Genomic DNA, 12,250 nt, shown 5'->3' with positions numbered 1-12,250 from the left:
GTTTGCAGATGACATGATTGTATATTTAGAAAACCCCATTGTCTCAGCCCAAAATCTCCTTAAGCTGATAAGCAACTTCAGCAAAGTATCAGGATACAAAATCAATGTGCAAAAATCACAAGCATTCTTATACACCAGTAACAGGCAAACAGAGAGCCAAGTCATTAATGAACTTCCATTCACAATTGCTTCAAAGAGAATAAAATACCTAGGAATCCAACTTACAAGGGATGTAAAGGACCTCTTCAAGGAGAACTACAAACCACTGCTCAGTGAAATAAAAGAGGACACAAACAAATGGAAGAACATACCATGCTCATGGATAGGAAGAATCAATATCGTGAAAATGGCCATACTGCCCAAGGTTATTTATAGATTCAATGCCATCCCCATCAAGCTACCAATGAGTTTCTTCACAGAATTGGAAAAAACTGCTTTAAAGTTCATATGGAACCAAAAAAGAGCCCGCATCTCCAAGACAATCCTAAGTCAAAAGAACAAAGCTGGAGGCATCATGCTACCTGACTTCAAACTATACTACAAGGCTACAGTAACCAAAACAGCATGGTACTGGTACCAAAACAGAGATATAGACCAATGGAACAGAACAGAGTCCTCAGAAATAATACCACACATCTACAGCCATCTGATCTTTGACAAACCCGAGAGAAACAAGAAATGGGGAAAGGATTCCCTATTTAATAAATGGTGCTGGGAAAATTGGCTAGCCATATGTAGAAAGCTGAAACTGGATCCTTTCTTTACTCCTTATACGAAAATTAATTCAACATGAATTAGAGACTTAAACGTTAGAACTAATACCATAAAAACCCTAGAAGAAAACCTAGGTAGTACCATTCAGGACATAGGCATGGGCAAAGACTTCATGTCTAAAACACCAAAAGCAACGGCAGCAAAAGCCAAAATTGACAAATGGGATCTAATTAAACTAAAGAGCTTCTGCACAGCAAAAGAAACTACCATCAGAGTGAACAGGCAACCTACAGAATGGGAGAAAATGTTTGCAATCTACTCATCTGACAAAGGGCTAATATCCAGAACCTACAAAGAACTCAAACAAATTTACAAGAAAAAAACGAACAACCCCATCAAAAAGTGGGCAAAGGATATGAACAGACATTTCTCAAAAGAAGACATTCATACAGCCAACAGACACATGAAAAAATGCTCATCATCACTGGCCATCAGAGAAATGCAAATCAAAACCACAATGAGATACCATCTCACACCAGTTAGAATGGCAATCATTAAAAAATCAAGAAACAACGGGTGCTGGAGAGGCTGTGGAGAAATAGGAACACTTTTACACTGTTGGTGGAATTGTAAACTAGTTCAACCATTATGGAAAACAGTATGGCGATTCCTCAAGGATCTAGAACTAGAAATACCATATGACCCAGCCATCCCATTACTGGGTATATACCCAAAGGATTGTAAATCATGCTGCTATAAAGACACATGCACACGTATGTTTATTGTGGCACTATTCACAGTAGCAAAGACTTGGAATCAACCCAAATGCCCATCAGTGACAGACTGGATTAAGAAAATGTGGCACATATACACCATGGAATACTATGAAGCCATAAAATAGAATGAGTTCGTGTCCTTTGTAGGGACATGGGTACAACTGGGAACCATCATTCTCAGCAAACTATCACAAGAATAGAAAATCAAACACCGCATGTTCTCACTCATAGGTGGGAACTGAACAATGAGATCACTTGGACTTGGGAAGGGGAACATCACACACTGGGGCCTATCACGGGGAGGGGGGAGGGATTGCATTGGGAGTTATGCCTGATGTAAATGACGAGTTGATGGGTGCCGACGAGTTGATGGGTGCAGCACACCAACATGGCACAAGTATACATATGTAACAAACCTGCACGTTATGCACATGTACCCTAGAACTTAAAGTATAATAATAATAATAGATAAATAAATTAAAAAAAAAAACATACCCAAGACTGGGTAACTTATAAAGGAAAGAAGTTTAAATGATTCACAGTTCCCCGTGACTGGGGAGGCCTCACAAGCATGGTAGAAGAAGAAGGGGAAGCAAGACACGTATTACATGGCAGCAGGCAAGAGGGAGCTTGTGCAGGGGAACTCCCATTTATAAAACTATCAGATCTCATGGGACTTATTCACTACCATGAGAAAAGCATGGGGAAACTTCCCATGATTTAATTATCTCCATCAGGCCCTGCCCTTGACATGTGGGAATTATTACAATTCAAGCTGAGATTTGGGTGGGGACATAGGCAAACCATATCAGTTGATGTGCTAAGAAATGAGATAAGTTGAAATTATATTAAAAGCTTAATTAAAACCACAAAAAGTCAGCAAAAGTATGTTTCTTCGTTTTTTCAGGCCTCTATAACAAAATACCTTAAACTGGGAAACTTATAAACAACACAAATTTATTGCCCAGTTTTGGAGGCTGCAAATCTAAGATCATAGCCCTGGCAAATTTAGTGTCTGGTAAGGTCTGTTTCCTCATAGATGATATTTTCTAGCTGTGTCCTCACATGGCAGAATGGGTGACCAAGCTCCTTCAGCCTTCTTTCATAAGGTCACTAATTCTGTACATGAAAGTGGAGGCCTCATGACTTAACCACTTCCCAAAGGCTCCCATTTGTCATGCCATCACCTCAGGAGTTAAGACTTCTACATATGAATTCTGGGGAAACAAACACTCAGACCATAGCAGTGTGAAAGACAAAAATACGAAAAAACACAAAGGTAACATATAGAAAATATAACAAATATTGTATATATTAATCCAACTATATCAGCAATCACTTTAAACTGCCCCCATCATCTAAATACACCAATTAAAAGACACGTCGTTAAAGTGGATCCAAAAATATCCAACTGTATGTTGTCTACAAGGAGCCCACTTTAAATATAAAGACATATATAAACTAAAAGTAAATGGGTGGAGAAAGAGATGGCATGCAAAGCTGAAGTAGCTATATTAATTTCAGACAGAGCCAACTTTAGAGAAAGGAAAGTTATCAGGAATAAAGAGGGTTATTACATACTGATAAAGAAGTCAGTACTCCAACAAGAAATAACATTTCTTTTTTTTTTTTTTTTTTTTTTTTTGAGACGGAGTCTCACTCTGTCACCCAGGCTGGAGTGCAGTGGCACGATCTTGGCTCACTGCAACCTTTGCTTCCTGGGTTCAAGTGATTCTCCTGCCTCAGCCTCCCAAGTAGCTGGGATTACAGGTGCCCACCACCATGCCAGGTTAATTTTTGTATTTTTAGTAGAGATGGGGTTTCACCAAGTTGGCCAGGATGGTCTCGATCTCCTGACCTCAAGAAATCCACCCGCCTCTGCCTCCCAAAGTGCTGGGATTACAGGCGTGAGTCACCACGCCTGGCAAGAAATAATATTTCATAATGTGTATACACTTAAAAAGAGAATATCAAAATGCATGAGGTAAAAATGTACAGGACATCAAAGAGAAATGGACGAATCCACTGTTACATTTGAAGACATTAATACCCCTCTGTCAGAAATGGACAGATCTACCATGCAAAAAGTTATTAAGGATGCAGTTGAACTCAATATCACAAGCAACTAAATATAATTGACATCTGTAGACCACTGCATCCAACAACAGAAGAATACACATTCTTCTCAAGTTCACATGAAACATTAATCAACATAGATGACATTCTAACCTAAAAAACACAACTTAAAAAATTTACAAGAATAGAAATCTGCTTTCACCAGAGTGGAATTAAACTAGAAATCAATAACAGAAAGTTGTTTAGAAAGCCCCAAAATTCTTGGACATTAAACAATACACTTTAAAATAACATATAAGACAAAGAAGACATCTCAAGAAAAAATTTAAATATTTTTTATTTTTTTTAAATTTTTTTATTATTATTATACTTTAAGTTCTAGGGTACATGTGCATAATGTGCAGGTTTGTTACATATGTATACTTGTGCCATGTTGGTGTGCTGCACCCATCAACTCGTCAGCACCCATCATTTGTCATTTACATCAGGTATAACTCCCAGTGCAATTCCTCCCCCCTCCCCGCTCCCCATAATAGGCCCTGGTGTGTGATGTTCCCCTTCCCGAGTCCAAGTGATCTCATTGCTCAGTTCCCACCTATGAGTGAGAACATGCAGTGTTTGGTTTTCTGTTCTTGTGATAGTTTGCTGAGAATGATGGTTCCCAGTTGCATCCATGTCCCTACAAAGGACACAAACTCATCCTTTTTTATGGCTTCATAGTACTCCATGGTATATATGTGCCACATTTTCTTAATCCAGTCTGTCACTGATGGGCATTTGGGTTGATTCCAAGTCTTTGCTACTGTGAATAGTGCCACAATAAACATACGTGTGCATGTGTCTTATAGCAGCATGATTTATAATCCTTTGGGTATATACCCAGTAATGGGATGGCTGGGTCATATGGTACTTCTAGTTCTAGATCCTTGAGGAATCGCCATACTATAATGGCTGAACTAGTTAACAATCCCACCAACAGTGTAAAAGTGTTCCTATTTCTCCACATCTTCTCCAGCACCTGTTGTTTCCTGACTTTTTAATGATTGCCATTCTAACTGGTGTGAGATGGTATCTCATTGTGGTTTTGATTTGATTTGCATTTCTCTGATGGCCAGTGATGATGAGCATTTTTTCATGTGTCTGTTGGCTGTATGAATGTCTTCTTTTGGGAAATGTCTGTTCATATCCTTTGCCCACTTTTTGATGGGGTTGTTTGTTTTTTTTCTTGTAAATTTGTTTGAGTTCTTTGGAAGTTCTGGATATTAGCCCTTTGTCAGATAAGTAGATTGCAAAAATGTTCTCCCATTCTGTAGGTTGCCTGTTCACTCTGATGGTAGTTTCTTTTGCTGTGCAGAAGCTCTTTAGTTTAATGAGATCCCATTTGTCAATTTTGGCTTTTCTTGCCATTGCTTATGGTGTTTTAGAAATGAAATCCTTGCCCATGCCCATGTTCTGAATGGTATTACCTAGGTTTTCTTCTAGGGTTTTAATGGTATTTGGTCTAACATTTAAGTCTCTAATCCATCTTGAATTAATTTTTGTATAAGGAGTAAGGAAAGGATCCAGTTTCAGCTTTCTACTTATGGCTAGCCAATTTTCCCAGCACCATTTATTAAATAGGGAATCCTTTCCCCATTTCTTGTTTCTCTCAGGTTTGTCAAAGATCAGATGGCTGTAGATGTGTAGTATTATTTCTGAGGACTCTGTTCTGTTCCATTGGTCTATATCTCTGTTTTGGTACCAGTACCATGCTGTTTTGGTTACTGTAGCCTTGTAGTATAGTTTGAAGTCAGGTAGCAGGATGCCTCCAGCTTTGTTCTTTTGACTTAGGATTGTGTTGAATGCGGGCTCTTTTTTGTTTCCATATGAACTTTAAAGCAGTTTTTTCCAATTCTGTGAAGAAAGTAATTGAAAGCTTGATGGGGATGGCATTGAGTCTATAAATTATCTTGGGCAGTATGGCCATTTTCAAGATATTGATTCTTCCTCTCCATGAGCATCGCATGTTCTTCCATTTGTTTGTGTCCTCTTTTATTTCACTGAGCAGTGGTTTGTAGTTCTCCTTGAAGAGGTCCTTTACATCCCTTGTAAGTTGGATTCCTAGGTATTTTATTCTCTTTGAAGCCATTGTGAATGGAAGTTCATTCATGATTTGGCTCTCTGTCTGTTACTGGTGTATAAGAATGCTTGTGATTTTTGCACATTGATTTTGTATCCTGATACTTTGCTGAAGTTGCTTATCAGCTTAAGGAGATTTTGGGCTGAGACAATGGGGTTTTCTAGATATACAATCATGTCATCTGCAAACAGGGACAATTTGACTTCTTCTTTTCCTAACTGAATACCCTTGATTTCTTTCTCTTGCCTGATTGCCCTAGCCAGAACTTCCAACAGTATGTTGAATAGGAGTGGTGAGAGAGGGCATCCCTGTCTTGGCCAGTTTTCAAAGGGAATTTTTCCAGTTTTTGCCCATTCAGAATGATATTGGCTGTGGGTTTGTCATAAATAACTCTTACTATTTTGAGATATGTTCCATCAATACCGAATATATTGAGCATTTTTAGCATGAAGGGCTGTTGAATTTTGTCAAAGGCTTTTTCTGCATCTATTGAGATAATCATGTGGTTTTTGTCTTTGGTTCTGTTTATATGCTGGATTACATTTATTGATTTCCATATGTTGAACCAGCCTTGCATCCCAGGGATGAAGCCCACTTGATCATGGTGGATAAGCTTTTGGATGTGCTGCTGGATCCGTTTTGCCAGTATTTTATTGAGGATTTTTGCATCAATCTTCATCAGGGATATTGGTCTAAAATTCTCTTTTTTTGTTGTGTCTCTACCAGGCTTTGGTATCAGGATGATGTTGGCCTCATCAAATGAGTTAGGGAGGACTCCCTCTTTTTCTATTGATTGGAATAGTTTCACAAGGAATGGAACCAGCTCCTCCTTGTACCTCTGGTAGAATTCAGCTGTGAATCCATCTGGTCCTGGACTGTTTTTGGTTGGTAGGCTATTAATTATTGCCTCAATTTCAGAGCCTGCTATTGGTCTATTCAGGGATTCAACTTCTTCCTGGTTTAGTCTTGGAAGAGTGTAAGTGTCCAGGAAATTATCCATTTCTTCTAGATTTTCTAGTTTATTTGCATAGAGGTGTTTATCGTATTCTCTGATGGTAGTTTGTTTTTCTGTGGGGTCGGTGGTGATGTCCCCTTTATCATTTTTTATTGCGTCTATTTGATTCTTCTCTCTTTTCTTCTTTATTAGTCTTGCTAGAGGTCTATCAATTTTGTTGATCTTTTCAAAACAACAACTCATGGATGCATTGATTTTTTGGAGGGTTTTTTGTGTCTCTATCTCCTTCAGTTCTGCTCTGATCTTAGTGATTTCTTGCCTTCTGCTAGCTTTCGAATGTGTTTGCTCTTGCTTCTCTAGTTCTTTTAATTGTGACGTTTGAGTGTCAATTTTAGATCTTTCCAGCTTTCTCTTGTGGGCATTTAGTGCTATAAATTTCCCTCTACACACTACTTTAAATGTGTCCCAGAGATTCTGGTGTGTTGTATCTTTGTTCTCATTGGTTTTAAAGCACGTCTTTATTTCTGCCTTCATTTCGTTATGTACCCAGTAGTCATTCAGGAGCAGGTTATTCAGTTTCCATGTAGTTCAGCGGTTTTGATTGAGTTTCTTAGTCCTGAGTTCTAGTTTGATTACACTGTGGTCCTTGAGACAGTTTGTTATAGTTTCTGTTCTTGTACATTTGCTGAGGAGTGCTTTACTTGCAATTATGTGGTCAATTTTGGAATAAGTGAGATGTGGTTCTGAGAAGAATGTATATTCTGTTGATTTGGGGTGGAGAGTTCTGTAGATGTCTATTAAGTCTGCTTGCTGCAGAGATGAGTTCAATTCCTGAATATCCTTGTTAACTTTCTGTCTCGTTGATCTGTCTAATGTTGACAGTGGGGTGTTGAAGTCTCCCATTATTATTGTATGGGAGTCTAAGTCTCTTTGTAAGTCTCTAAGGACTTGCTTTATGAATCTGGGTGCTCCTGTATTGGGTGCATATATATTTAGGATAGTTAGTTCTTCCTGTTGAATTGATCCTTTTACCATTATGTAATGGCCTTCTTTGTCTCTTTTGATCTTTGGTGGTTTAAAGTCTGCTTTATCAGAGACTAGTATTGCAACCCCTGCTTTTCTTTGTTCTGCATTTGCTTGGTAAATCTTCCTCCATCCCTTTATTTTGAGCCTATGTGTGTCTCTGCATGTGAGATGGGTCTCCTGAATACAGCAGACTGATGGGTCTTGACTCTTTATCCAGTTTGCCAGTCTGTGTCTTTTAATTGGAGCATTTAGTCCATTTACGTTAAAGGTTAATATTGTTATGTGTGAACTTGATCCTTCCATTATGATATTAACTGGTGATTTTGCTCGATAGTTGATGCAGTTTCTTCCTAGCCTTGATGGTCTTTACATTTTGGCATGTTTTTGCAATGGCTGGTACCGGTTGTTCGTTTCCATGTTTAGTGCTTCATTCAGGGTCTCTTGTTAAGGCAGGCCTAGTGGTGACCAAATCTCTAAGCATTTGCTTATCTGTAAAGGATTTTATTTCTCCTTCACTTATGAAACTTAGTTTGGCTGGATATGAAATTCTCGGTTGAAAATTCTTTTCTTTAAGAATGTTGAATATTGGCCCCCACTCTCTTCTGGCTTGGAGAGTTTCTGCCAAGAGATCTGCTGTTAGTCTGATGGGCTTCCCTTTGTGGGTAACCCGACCTTTCTCTCTGGCTGCCCTTAAGATTTTTTCCTTCATTTCAACTTTGGTGAATCTGGCAATTACGTGTCTTGGAGTTGTTCTTCTCGAGGAATATCTTTGTGGCGTTCTCTGTATTTCCTGAATTTGCATGCTGGCCTGCCCTACTAGGTTGGGGAAATTCTCCTGGATGATATCCTGAAGAGTGTTTTCCAACTTGGTTCCATTTTCCCCCTCACTTTCAGGCACCCCAATCAGACGTCGATTTGGTCTTTTTACATAATCCCATACTTCTTGCAGGCTTTGTTCATTTCTTTTTCTTCTTTTTTCTTTAGGTTTCTCTTCTCACTTTATTTCATTCATTTGATCCTCAATCGCTGATACTCTTTCTTCCAGTTGATCGAGTCGGTTACTGAAGCTTGTGCATTTGTCACATATTTCTCACGTCATGGTTTTCATCTCCGTCAGTTTGTTTATGACCTTCTTTGCATTAATTATTCTAGTTATCTATTCTTCCACTCTTTTTTCAAGATTTTTAGTTTCTTTGCGCTGGGTACGTAATTCCTCCTTTAGCTCTGAGACGTTTGATGGACTGAAGCCTTCTTCTCTCATCTCTTCAAAGTCATTCTCCATCCAGCTTTGATCCATTGCTGGCGATGAGCTGCGTGCCTTTGCAGGGGGAGATGCACTCTTATTTTTTGAATTTCCAGCTTTTCTGCCCTGCTTTTTCTCCATCTTTGTGGTTTTATCTGCCTCTGGTCTTTGATGACGGTGATGTACTGATGAGGTTTTGGTGTGTGTGTCCTTCCTGTTTGTTCGTTTTCCTTCTAACAGTCAGGACCCTCAGCTGTAGGTCTGTTGGAGATTGCTTGAGGTCCACTCCAGACCCTGTTTGCCTGGGTGTCAGCAGCAGAGGCTGCAGAAGATAGAATATTTCTGAACAGCGAGTGTACCTGTCTGATTCTTGCTTTGGAAGCTTCCTCTCAGGGGTGTACTCCACCATGTGAGGTGTGGGGTGTCGGTCTGCCCCTAGTGGGGGATGTCTCCCAGTTAGGCTACTCAGGGGTCAGGGACCCACTTGAGCAGGCAGTCTGTCCATTCTCAGATCTCAACCTCCATGTTGGGAGATTCACTGCTCTCTTCAAAGCTGTCAGACAGAGTCGTTTGCATCTGCAGAGGTTTCTGCTGCTTTGTTGTTGTTGTTTTTGTTGTTGTTTAGCTGTGCCCTGTCCCCAGAGGTGGAGTCTACAGAGACAGGCAGGACTCCTTGAGCTGCTGTGAGCTCCACTCATTTCGAGCTTCCCAGCGGCTTTGTTTACCTACTTAAGCCTCAGCAATGGCAGGCGCCCCTCCCCCAGCCTCGCTGCTGCCTTGCTGTTAGATCGCAGACTGCTGTGCTAGCAATGAGGGAGGCTCTGTGGGCGTGGGACCCTCCTGGCCAGGTGTGGGATATAATCTCCTGGTGTGCCCGTTTGCTAAGATCCTTGTTATAGTGTAGTATTGGGGTGGGAGTTACCCAATTTTCCAGGTGTTGTGTGTCTCAGTTCCCCTGGCTAGGAAAAGGGATTCCCTTCCTCCTTGCGCTTCCCAGGGGAGGCGATGCCTCACCCTGCTTCAGCTCTCGTTGTTTGGGCTGCAGCAGCTGACCAGCACCAATTGTCTGGCACTCCCTAGTGAGATGAACTCAGTACCATAGTTGAAAATGCAGAAATCACCTGTCTTCTGTGTCATTCGCACTGAGAGCTGGAGAGTGGAGCTGTTCTTATTTGGCCATCTTGCTCAAAATTTAAATATTTTAACAAAGAAAACAGAGAGATCAAAGTAAGACAATAAGAAATGACAAAAATGACATTACAACTGATCCCACAGAACTATAAAAGATCCTCAGAGAATACTATAAACAGCTCTATGCACACAATTTAGAAAACCTAGAGGAAATGGATAAATTCCTGGAAGCACCCAATATCCCAAGATTGAATTCAGAAAAGATTTAAAATCCTGAATGAACCAATATCAAGCTTTGAAATAAAATCAGTAATAATATTTTTAAAAAAAGAAAAAAGAAAAACACTACCAACCAAAATACAATCCCTGGGCCAGATGGATTTACAACTGAATTCTACTAGACATACAAAAAAGAACTGTTACTAATTTTACTGAAATTATCTCAAAAAATAGAAGAGGAGAGAAGAAACCCCTTCTTAATTCATTCTATGAAGCCAGCATCAGCCTAATATCAAAACCTGGCAGAGACATGATGAAGAAAGAAAACTTCAGACCAATATCCCTGGTGAACGTAGACACAAAAATCCTGGGAAAAATACTCACAAACAAAATCAGGCAGCACATGAAAATGTTAATACACAATTATCAAGTAGTCTTCATTCCTGGAATGAAAGGCTGGTTCTACATACACACATCAATAATTGTGTTTCTCCACATGAACAGAATTAAGAGCAATAACCATATGATCATTTCATTAAATATGGAAAAACTTTTGATAAAATCCAACATTACTTCCTGATAAAAACCCTTCACAGACTAGGCATCAAAGAAACATACTTCAGAATAATAAAAGACATCTGTTTCAAACCCACAGCCAACATCATACTAAACAGGCAAAAGCTGATATTATTTTAAGCCTATACCTAGGAAACCCTAAAGACTTTGCCAAAAGGCCCTTTTAACTAAATATAGCTTTAGTAAGGTTTGAAGATACAAAATCAATATACAAAAATCAGTACATGTTTATACACCAATAACATCTGGGCTGAAAATCAAATCAAAAACACAATTTTATTTACAATAGCTGCAAAGAAAATGAATTACCTATGAACACAGCTAACCAAGGAGGTGCAGGATATCTACAAGGAGAACTGAAAAACAATGCTGAAAGAAACAAGGAACAACACAAATAAATGGAAAAAACATTCTATGGTCATGGATGGGAAGAATCAATAGCACTATGATGGGCATACTTTCCAAAGCTATTTACAGATTCAATGATATTCCTATCAAAATATTTTGAACTAAATGAAAATGAAAATACAACTTATTAGAATTTGTGGAATGCAGCAAAATCAATGCTTTGGGAAAGCACTATAGCATTGAATACATACATTAGAAGAGAAGAAAATCCACATCAATAATCTAAACTTCAATCTTAAAGAACTAGAAAAAGAAGAACAAATTAAATTCTAAGTAAGCAGAAGAAAAGAAACAGAATTAGAGCAGAAATAAATGACATTTAAAACAACGGAACAATAAGAAAAATCTACAAAACCAAATACTGGTTCTTTGAAAAGATTAATAAAACTTCTTGCCAGGCTAAGAAAACTGAGAGAAAACACAATTTTCTAATATCAGAAATGAAACAGGGAATAAAACTACAGATGTCATGGTCATTAAAAGGATAACAAATAAATATTATGAAAACTATGCCCACACATTATCAAATGTTTATCAAAACTAGATGACATGCACCACATGCATGGAAGTCCTGGAAAAATGCAGTCTACTAGAAGTCACAGAAGAAGAAACAGACAATCCAATTAGTTTGATACCTATTAAATAATTTGAATGAATAATTAATAGCCTTCCAAAATAGAAATCACAAGGCCCAGATGAGTTCACTGGTGAATTCCACCAAATGCTTAAAAATAAAATTATACCAATTTCTATAATCTATTCCAGAAGATAGATGCAGAGGGAATACTTCCCAACTCTTTCCACGAGACCAGCATTATTCTAGTATCAAAGCCCTCCAAAAATATTACAAGAAAAGAAAACTATAAATGAATATTTCTTATGAAGATAGATGCAAACATCCTTGGCAAAATATTGATCCATTATTGATCAAAGGAATTATACACTACAACAAGATAAGATGTATCACAAGTATGCAGGGCTGGTTCAAGAGTCAAAAATGAATTAAT

The sequence above is a fragment of the Macaca nemestrina genome, chromosome X (genome assembly GCF_043159975.1).
Source record: "Macaca nemestrina isolate mMacNem1 chromosome X, mMacNem.hap1, whole genome shotgun sequence".
In the NCBI taxonomy this organism is placed as follows: Eukaryota; Metazoa; Chordata; class Mammalia; order Primates; family Cercopithecidae; genus Macaca; species Macaca nemestrina.
This window is presented reverse-complemented; position numbering follows the sequence as displayed.